This window comes from Tupaia chinensis, unplaced genomic scaffold (genome assembly GCF_000334495.1).
Source record: "Tupaia chinensis unplaced genomic scaffold, TupChi_1.0 Scaffold000528_1, whole genome shotgun sequence".
Taxonomy (NCBI): Eukaryota; Metazoa; Chordata; class Mammalia; order Scandentia; family Tupaiidae; genus Tupaia; species Tupaia belangeri.
In genome coordinates, this window is record NW_006160041.1 from 2,963,602 (window position 1) to 2,974,166 (window position 10,565).

The 10,565-nt window shown below is 44.4% G+C and overlaps 1 protein-coding gene and 1 pseudogene across 10 annotated transcripts in view; one reads left to right on the forward strand and one right to left on the reverse strand.

Moving 5' to 3' along the window:
• Positions 1–629: 629 nt before the first annotated feature.
• Positions 630–1,230, reverse strand: LOC102489814 (glutaredoxin-3 pseudogene; annotated as a pseudogene).
• An 8,229-nt stretch (positions 1,231–9,459) lies between these two features.
• Positions 9,460–10,565, forward strand: part of NRXN3 (neurexin 3) — a 1,829,483-nt gene continuing 1,828,377 nt past the window's right edge. For all 10 annotated transcript variants that reach the window (XM_027775177.1, XM_006157103.3, XM_006157094.3 and 7 more), the window contains exon 1: positions 9,460–9,631. The gene's annotated coding sequence lies outside the window, so the exon portion shown is untranslated. The remainder of the gene's footprint in view (positions 9,632–10,565) is intronic.

Sequence of the window (10,565 nt, forward strand, 5' to 3'; positions counted from 1 at the left end):
AGAAATCAGCCCCTGAGGGTGATGGCCATGAAGCAATCCCTTCTCCTCCATTGTCCTCTTGGGTTTCAGTCATGCAAACTTATGTGCCTGGTGTGACTTCCAAGCCACGAGGTTCAGGACTTGAACCACGGTCAGCCATGTGAGAATACAGTACCTTAACTTCCATGCCACCTGCTGGCCCCCCAACACCCTTTTAGACAATACAAATGCTGCTTTGGGCAGAACTTTGACAAATTTTTTGTGGATACCTTAGGGTCTTCTATGTATATCATATCATCTGCAAACAGAGGTAATTTCAACTCTTCCTTCCTTATTGGAATGCCTTTTATTTCATTCACTTTTCTGATTGCATTAGATAGGACTTCCAGTACTATATTGAATAGGAATGGAGAGTGTGGGCAGCCTTGTCTTGTAACAGTTTTGGTATTCAGTGTAATATTAGGTTTTTTTAAATTGAATTTGAAGATGTTTATTGCATTCTATTTTTGGTGGAAAGAAATGTAACATACATTTATTTGTGAAATACACAAAGCTAAACTGGATAAGAAACATTTTCCTATTCCCAGTCCATTTCCAAGGACTAAATCATGAACTGCTCCACTGTAATAAATCTCTTGTAATAGTTGGACACCAAGTTTAATATTTATTAATTTTCTCCTCTTAGTATAGGCAGCAATTCACCATTTTCTTTCAGTTCCTTAGCAATATCCAATCCCGCAACAAGCTCCCCTTTCACATAGAGCTGAGGGTACGTTGGCCAATTTGAGTAAGCTTTCAATCCTTGTCAGACTTCTTCATCTTCCAATATATTAAATGTTTCATATTCAACACCAGTACTATTCAGTATTTCCAGAATTTGTTTGCTGAATCCACATTTTGCTTCCCTTTTGTTTCCTTTCATAAAGAGCGTCACAGAAGCTTTGTCAGCCCTGTGAGCCTTTCTAATTTGGGAGCCTTGGGGCAAATTGTATCTAGTTCTTCAGATGCTTCTAGCTCTTTAATAATATCAAGTCCTCCTATGAGCTCTCCAGAAACATAGAGCTGAGGATAGGTAGGCCAATTGGAATAGATTTTAAGCCCCTGTTGAACTTCTTAATCTGAGTAGATATCAAAACTGCTAAACTGTTTATTATGCTTGTGAAGAATTTCCACCATCTGCTTGCTGAAACCACAGCATGGCTCTTGAGGAGTTCCCTTCATAAACAACATACAGGGGGCAGCATGGGCTAATTTCTTCTTCTTCTTTTTATTTTTTTGGAGAGGTTTTTGCTATAGGGCCATGTGCTTGCCAGACAGGCAGAGAGAGACAGAGAGACACAGAAAGTGAGAAATCACCCCCCCCCCCCGGGAGGATGGCCACGCTGCAATCCCTTCTCTTCCATTCTCTTCTTGGAATCTGGGGCACACATGCACATGCGCCTAGCATGAGTTTAAAGCCACGGGGTCCAGGATTCGAACTGTGGTTGACTGTGGGAGTCCAGTGATGTAACCACTATGCCATCTGCTGGTCCCTATGGATTTTCTATTAGACTATTTTTTGACACAATATCTGATAGGCATAGTGATATACTTAAAATACTTTGAGAAGTCTTGATTTGAGAAGCAATTTTATGTTCCAAGTCCTTTGCCCCAGGAAAAAGGCATTGTAAGTGTGCTGTCATCCATGGCTAAAGGCTGATGATGATGGCTTATTTGGGTCCTAAAGCCTGAAGAGAAGGAGTGGGACTGTGAATGACATCATCCGGCCTGACTCAGCTGATGACTTTAGATGAGTCTCTCCTGTGTCTCAGTTTTCTTGTGTGCCAAATGGGGGGAAATAGTTGAAGTCCAACCCTTTGATGGAGAAAGTGTCACGATAGGTTCTAGGGTAGTATGTGTAGAATTTGGAGTTGAATCACTGGGGTTCTTGTTAATGCGAAGCTTCTGACTCAGCAGGCCTATAGGGGTGGGGGTGGAGATTCTGCATGGATAATAACATTTATTCGTTTGTTTGTTTATAAGTTTTTGCCTTAGAGCATGTGCACTCATCAGAGAGAGACAGAGAGAGGAAAAGTGAGAAATCAGCCCCTGAGGGTGATGGCCATGAAGCAATCCCTTCTCCTCCATTGTCCTCTTGGGTTTCAGTCATGCAAACTTATGTGCCTGGTGTGACTTCCAAGCCACGAGGTTCAGGACTTGAACCACGGTCAGCCATGTGAGAATACAGTACCTTAACTTCCATGCCACCTGCTGGCCCCCCAACACCCTTTTAGACAATACAAATGCTGCTTTGGGCAGACTCTGAGTTTTGAGAGTCTGTAGAGCCACATAGGATGGTCCTAACCAAGAATATAAGCTTTCTGGCGTGGCTCCTTTCTCTGGAGACAGGGTCTGTGCTTTTGAAAGGTATTATTCATGAGTCAAAACAAACAAGGCATCCCCCTGTGTCCTCATGGTGAGGTTTGCCTTGGGGTTTCCAAAGGGAATCCCTTTTCTTCTTCCCCACCTCCACTGCCGAAGTCTCTCCACTTAGTTAAGCTATTTTTTGAATTTGAGTTAAAACCATTTCAGACATATTTTTAACTACGTCCTGTTTGAAAAGCTGTTAGCATTTGGCAATCATTCCATCTTCAGCTTGAATCCTGTTTTTGTTTGTTTGTTTTTTTTCCCCCATAAGGGGGAAAATTACACCATTTAAAAATAGTTCATGTGGGTAGGTCGGGGGAATGGTCACTGGGGCAGGGGCTGGGCTATGCTTGGACTCCACAAAGCCATTCCTGCTCTTGCCTACACCCAGCTGAGCAGGCATCACTGTGCAGAGGGGTAGGAATGGCAGGAGTGCTGTCCAGCAGAGGGAGAGAGAGAGAAATGGAAAGGCAGCACTAGCCAGGGGGAAGGGTAGAAGGCACCAGAACTGGGCCTGGTTGAACCTCTACCAGCAATGTTGCCAAGAGTAAGAGTAGAGCTGACATCTTTCTGCCTACCATCCTGAGATATTCCAGAAGCAGCACATTACCATTGCCTTCATTACGAAGCACTTACTAAAGGGCTGCTGGGAATAGGGCCCATGGGAAATTGCTTTATTTATTTATTTATTTATTTTCTTACCTGCTTATGTTTATCAAACACTTAGGTAGCCTTTCCACTGTGATAACAACTGTCTCAATGTTTTACATGTATTAATTAATTCATTGATCTGCACAACTGTTCTGTGGAGGAAGTACTGTCCCTCTCCTCATTGTATAGAAGGGGAAACTGAGGTGCAGAGCCACCAAGCAGCTTGCCTGGCTGCTGGTATGTGGTATGGCTGGATTCCAACCATCAGAACCTGGAGCTGGAGTTGGTGCCCTTGGCTGCTACACTGTGCCATTTCTTCCAGAAATATGGGTCTTGCCACCCAGGCCAAGAGTGGTTGCCCCTCTTGCTCTTCCCTGTTTGGTGGAAGGGATGAATGTTCTTGTCTTAAACAGACAAGAACACTAATCATGCATGAGGGAGAGTGATCATTTTTTAAAAGCAACCATCTAGTGTTAATAGGTAACTCCCTGCCACTCGAGCATTCAGACCTATTAAACACTCCAAATATATCCGGACCATGTTAAAATTTGATCTGCTGGGACACTCCCACATGGCCAACCACTGTTCAAGGCTTGGACCTGGAGGCTTGCTTTCTTACTTTCCCTCCCTCTGTGTCTCTCTCCGGTCATATTAAAACAGTAAAAATGAATGAATAAATAAAATTAAATAATTCTTTAAAAACATTTGACCTGCAAGCAGGAAAGTATAGAGTTGCTCTGAAAATGATTAGACTGGGAGAAAGTAGTTCCTCCTAGTTTTTTTTTTTTTTTCTCTTCTTAATTTATGTTTTGGCGTCACCATCAGTTCAGACAAGTCGCCCACTCCTGGGGCTCTCCGAGAAGGATGCATCCCCAGGACAGGCATTCTGCATCCTTGCCAGGATCCCCGCCATGACTGGGGTCAGCAGTTTTATGCTGAGGTCTAGCTCCTGTTGGCTGCTGAAAAGGCTGTAGAACTCAGCGAGATGGTGTATACTGTTTACAAGTCCAGTACCATTTTGTTTCCACAGAATTGTGGAATAGGAAAATGAAGACAGAGTGACTCATTGGAGCTGGGAGTTGGGGGTCTTTGGCCTTTCCTGGAGCTAGCTTTCCCTGTAGCCTCCTGGGGGCAGTTGATACCCTGTGGTGGGATGTCTAGAGTAAGAAATATCCATGCAAATTGACCTCCTCAATGCTTAGGCTCCTATCTTTGGACTTATCCCCTCACATGCCTGCAAATCCTGCACTCACATGTTCACCTTCTTTTCCTTGCTAGACATAGTTGTCAGGAGTAGACAACTGGCTTTTATAACTTGGAGGCACTGCTGTTGGCTCCCCACAATGGAGTGCTGGCCCTGTGTCCTCTTCCTGGGCCAGGGACAACTCTTTCTGTATAAGTCATCTCCGTGAAGAGTACCAGCCCCCTCTGTGGAATTGCCTGTACTGGATGGTGCATGTCTAATAATACTAATTAATAAGCCTATTAATAACACTGGACTCATCATCACGCAGGTGACAGAAAACCAAATAAACTTCAGCAGGCCAGCAATGCAGCACGACTGTTGGGAAGGAGAGGAGACCACAAAGAATATTTGCAAGGGCCCTTGAGCAAAATGCTTTGGGTCCATAGCATTGGAGGCTGAATTTGAAATTTGCTCAAGAAAAAGGCTTGTGGGAACTTTAGTGACTAAGAAAATAGCATAACAGGGCAGGTTGGGAGACTAGAGAGCTTGACTTGACTGAACGCTGGCCAGGGGTTTAGCAGAATTGTCTCATGTCCAACTTCTAGTGCCTTGTTCTTGGCTTGAGAAGCCTCTGACATTCCCGTGGTTGGTTGGGGTAAAGCAGTGGGGACTCAAAAAGGAAGACCCATTTAATGGATGAACAAACTGAGACCACTGACCATTATCATTGTATTTCAAAGATTAATGAAATAATCAGCAAGTAAATAAAAGAATCTATGCAATAAGGCTAAACATCTCCCAGCAAACATGACCCCTGAAATTGACAAACAATCATTAGAGTGACAGGCATGACATGTTGAGTCTGTTTACCTGGGACTCTGATTTTATGGGCCTAGTCTTATTTACTGTATGTTTAACTGCATGTATCTCAGTGACTAACACAATAAAACCAACTTGCTTTGAGGATTAAATGAGATAATGCATTAGCGCATGCCAAGTGCTTACCTTAGTACTGGCAGATGGAAATAGTGCTGAGAGCTGAGCACCGATATGCCTTGACAGGGCCAGCTTTCAGGCTGATTGGTTGCTCCCTGGGCCATCTTGGATATTAAATACTTTAAATGCCATTCGGATAACAGTTATTGGCACTCTTTATTACTGTAAACTTGCCTTGTGCTGCTTACTATTATTCCTTGAAACAGTTCTCACAGGAAACAGTTGAGGATTATTGTTCTCATTTTATAGATGAGAACATGGAGCCTTGAAATGGTAGTAGCTTGGTGAAGTCTCATGGCCAGCAAATGAAGGAGCTCTGAACCCAGATGTCCTGTTTCAGAGATCTTGACCAAGATGATGTTAAGTAGAGGGCAAGGGTGACTTGTGTTTGAGGTTGTTCTTTTTACTGTTATTATCACACTCATAATGACTTTTGATTGGTAATGAAAAATTTCCTCGCTCCCTGCTGAAAACACTGGTCTGACATGTTTGAGAAAAGCTTAAACAGTCCCTGCTTTGTTTAGTTCTCCTTCTGAATTGGAAGATAGTCACTCAGTTGAGAGAAGGAAGGTAGGCCCACCGGAAAACCTTCTAACCTGATGCCCTCTGATCACAGCCCTTAGCCCAGCACAGAGATGAGAGAAGAGGCTTAGGGTCTTGAGGGCTTTTGTTATTGCCATTGAGTTTTTCCTTGAAAATAAACAAACAAACAAAACTCAATGCCATTGCTGATGTGCCACCACTATTGGACCACTGCCTGATGTTACCTTTTGCATACACCCATGTTTGAACCCATGTCTGTAAGGAGGACCATTTTATTCTCTTTGATGTTGTCTTCCTTTGCAATTTTGTACATCTCCATTGTCATAAATTCTGAGCTATCTGGGGGAATGCTGGATCGCTAGAATGAACAGAGTGGTAGTTAGCTAAAATGATATGGAGGGATGGCATAAAATGAGCTCAGAGATTTCATGATAAAAGGCAGACTAAAAGGATCCACTGGAGTAATTGAATGATAAATAACACTTAAGAAGCCTAAGAAAATACTAAATGGAATAAAATGATAATGACAAATAAACTCAAATATATAGGGTAAAGTAGGTTAGAAAACAAAGGGGTTAAAAACAAGTAAATGATAGTAATGACAGTGCTATCCTTATAAACATTAAAAGTCACCCAATGAACATGAGATAAAGAAATGCTAACTACAGGGAGAAGTCCAAAGTTAATAATCCCACGAAGAGGCAAATGCAGACCTTTGGACTGAGGTAGCAAGCATTTGTTAAGGACCTCCACGGGGCAGGTGTTCTACCAATGCTTTGTCACTTAGTTCTCCCAATGACTCTATGAGGTAAGCACAGGCGTCATCTCTGTTCCATAGGTGAGCACGCTGAGACTTGGAGTGGGGAAAAAAAGTGGTTCATGTGGTAGTTAAGGGACTGAACTCCCACATGGCTGACCATGGTTTGAGTCCTGGACTTGAGAGCTTGAAAATCATGCCAGGTGTATGTGCATGCATGCCCAAAATCCTAGGAGAAGAATGGAGGTGAAGAGATTGTGGTGTGGTCATCCCCCGTGGGTGTGGTTGCACAATTTCACTCTCAATGTCTCTCTCTTCCCTGGTGGACACATGTGCCCTATAACAAAAACCTTAAAATAAATAAACAAAGTGATCCAAATCATACAGGATATAGGTGGCCATGTTGGATTTGGAACTCAGGTGTATCTTTTAAGTTGCAGGCTCCGGCAGACACACAGCAGACTTCCTGCTGGGATAGCCTTCCTAGGCTGGTGTTTGCCAGAGGAATCTTGTGAGTTGACATCTGCAGAATAGTAAGGTCTCAGGCTCCCTCTTTGATCTTGTGCCCTTACACTCGTGGGCCCCCAGGTCTCTTCCTTTGCTCCCAAAGGTGAGCCAACAGTTGTCTTGGCATCTGCAATGGTTCTTCTACATGAATCTTCCCCCAGCAGCTCCAGATGTCTTGTGGAACCCTATGCAGTGTGCTTTGTGAACATTCCTTCCACATCCCAAGAACAAATAAAGTACATCAAGAAAGGCCAGGTGAGGACGATATATTAATAGATCTGGCAGTCAGGGCAGTTCAGATTTTGAGTAAACAGGTGCAAGGTCAGCTGTCATATATGAAATTAATCCATTAAGACATGTTTGTTTGTGTTCCCGTTATGTGCCAGATATTGTGGAAATGTTGAAGACTGAGGACCCAAAGAAACATAAGAAAATGAAATTATGATCTGAAAGGTAAGGCAGACTGGAAAGTAGACCTACAATGCTGCAGTTGTCTAACCTGGCCTAGCACAAATGCGATGTTAGCCCACCAAGCCTCCTTGATCTCCTCCAACTCCAGATCAGTTTGCAGTAATCACTTGTGTACTGGCAATTCCATAGAGCTTCTTTTACACCATTCTCATGGCTGTTATTTCCCCTTATTTTATAGGAGTACACCTCTGTCTTCCTCCAAAGGGAAGTGGAACAGGGGCTTTGATAGACACCTTTTGTTTTCTGTGAGCCAGTATCTGATACATGTACTATTAAAGTTCATTGGGCAAGGCATGACTAGGACACTGGGATACTACCTCATAAAGGGTAGAAATGTAAGATTTACTACCCCTGGAAGGAGGCAGTATCGTGCTGTGGCTAAGCAAGCAGACTCTGGAGTCAGAGCGACCTGAGCTCAAGTTCATCCTTAGCAATTTCCAATTGTGTGACTTTTTTTTTTTTTTGGAGAGGTTTTCGCTATAGGGCGTGTGCGCTCGCCAGACAGACAGATAGAGACATAGAGACAGAAAACGAGAAATCACCCCCCAGGAGGGATGGTCACGCCGCAATCCCTTCTCCTCCATTCTCCTCTTGGGATCTTGGGCACGCACGCACACGTGCCCAGCGTGAGTTTTAAGCCACCGGGTCCAGGACGCGAACCGCGGTCGACTACGTGGGAGTCCAGCGACATAGCCATTACGCTAAATGCTGTTTCCCCAGTTGTGTGACTTTTGACACCCTCTCTATAGCTTTGACTTTCTTAACTGTAAAATGGACTTCAACTGTCAAATAGTAGCAGCCTCACTGGACTGAATGACTCAAGTGTTGGTATGATGTAGGTGCTCCACAGCTATGTGGCTGTCCATGGTGCTGGTTCTGGTGCTGGGGCTGGCCCAAGGAAGAGCATGCCAGCCCAGACCTCCAAAAAGTGAAGTGGAGAAGAAAGGGGTCCGGAAGTGTCTTCCCCACTGTGAGGCATTGGGCCTGACATTGAACAAAACGTGAGTATTTGGTGTCACTGAAGGTCTTTCCTTGTTTAGGCTTAACTGGGGAAATATTTCCAGTCATGGCCCAGTTCATCAAGGCTGGTGATGGATTTTCAAGGGTATGGGGTGCCATGGAAGTGCCTAGACCCTGAGTTTGGGGTACAAGCCAGGAAAGAGAGCCATCTTCCTGATTAACCAAAGCACTTGATCCCTCTTCTGTCTCGCTTAGTTTGCAGTCCCTTGGGAAACAGTTGTTGTGTTTGGGTCTATCTTCACTTCCAGGGACCCACGGAGAAGTCTGATGTGTCACCTTTATCTCTCTGTTCCCAGCCTTTTGCACTGGGTCTCATCCTAAGGCATTCTAAGTGCTTCTTGAAGGAATGGATTTGTGTCCTAGTTACAGCCCTGACCCATGCCAGATGCTCAACTGTTGCCCTGATTTTGCAAGGAACTGCAATGACTAAGGGAAACTGAGGCACACTTGTAGGTTCGAGTCTTCTTCATTCCCTCAGTCTGCAGTGAGATGCATGTCTCCTCAGCAATGAGGAGGTGGTTCGGTCTGGTGAAGCTGTAAATGAAGATTTTGTCTTTATTTGATTTCCTACTCTAGTTCTAGGGGAGAACGCTCCTCTCAGGCTTGGCTGAGGGGAAAACTGAGCTCTGGACACTGCCTGGTGTTCATAGGGGGGCTGCACAATTCCTTTCCTTGATTCTATCTTCTCAGCTGTTTGCAAAACAGTCAGGGAGGAGGCGAAACCCTGAGCCAGGCAGCCTGGCTGTCTCTTTAAATGCCGGGGTCTGTGTGGGAGAGGGAGGGGCTGACTCTGGAGTGCGTGAAATTCCTGGGCTCCTCCGGCAGTCTCAGGCTCAGAGCTCAGCTCTACACGTCTCCTCTTGCATGCAACTCACTGAGAGGGAGAGGCAGCGTGTCCTCCCCTCTCGCACCGGCGAGGCCAGCCACCAAGGACCTGCTTTCACACCTCTAACACCCCTCCCTGCTTCCCTGCCACTCCCTCCCTGAGAGAGAGAGAGAAAGAAAAAGGAGAAAGATTCTGGAATTTGAACCTTCAAAAGAGGAAACATACCCAGCAAACTCAGTTGATTAAACATCAAACAAACAGATCCCAAATCTTCTGTTCAACTGGAAAGGTAAGATTTGCGGGGGGGAAAGGAAGGCCAGCAGGATGCGAAACAACTCAACATTCTTGTCCGTTCAGGGAAGAGGTGGCTCCTGAGAGGGTAGAAGTTTTCAGCTGGGAGCGACCAACCTAGATTTTTTTTTTTTTTTTGAACGCTTGACTCGGTCAGCACATCGGAATAGTCTCAGCTGGCCGTGGGAATGGCCTTTCAGCTCTATTTTCCTTCAGTTTCTCCTGGAAGTTGGGTTCTTTTGCTCCAGATGTTGGAAAAGTCAGAGAATGTTTCAGATTTTATCTTTTTTTTTTTTTTTTAAATCTTTCTATTTGCTTGGATTGTTAGTCTGAAATAATATGTGCCATCACTTCATTTTGGGTAGATACTTTATTTGACATTTTGTAGCCACTCCCCCCTCCTCCTTTTTACCCCTGGGGAAGGAGTTGGTTAAAATGAGAAAGAGAAGGGGTGCTCTGAAGATCTTAAGAAGACAAAATTGAATTCAGACAGGGATTTCCCTAGCTGTTGAGGAATTGAGGTGTGTGTGTGTGAGTGTGTGAATTTCTTTTTTATTCTTTGAGGGGGTGTGAGGAGGTGGTTCTTGAGTCCAAAAATTCAGGCTGGACTCTTGCTATCTTGTTGTGGAGGTGGGCATACCTGGAGAAGGTGAAAAGGGAGCGTGTGTTTGTGTGTGCCTGTGTGTGTGTGTGTTCCTGTTTGGATCAGTTACAGGGGAATCTTCCTCCTCTGCCTTCCATTTGTTTATATTAATGATTTAGTAGCAGGCTTGCCTGAAAACTTCCACTCTGTGTAAGCACTGTGGGTTTTGCAAGCTCTCAGTGACCTTAAAGGCTAGTTCGATGTATTGTTTTCTCAAGGCATTGTGTAGTACCCAGAGTTTCAGCTCTTTCCATCTCTCTTTTTTAAACACACAACTTAACTGCTTTAG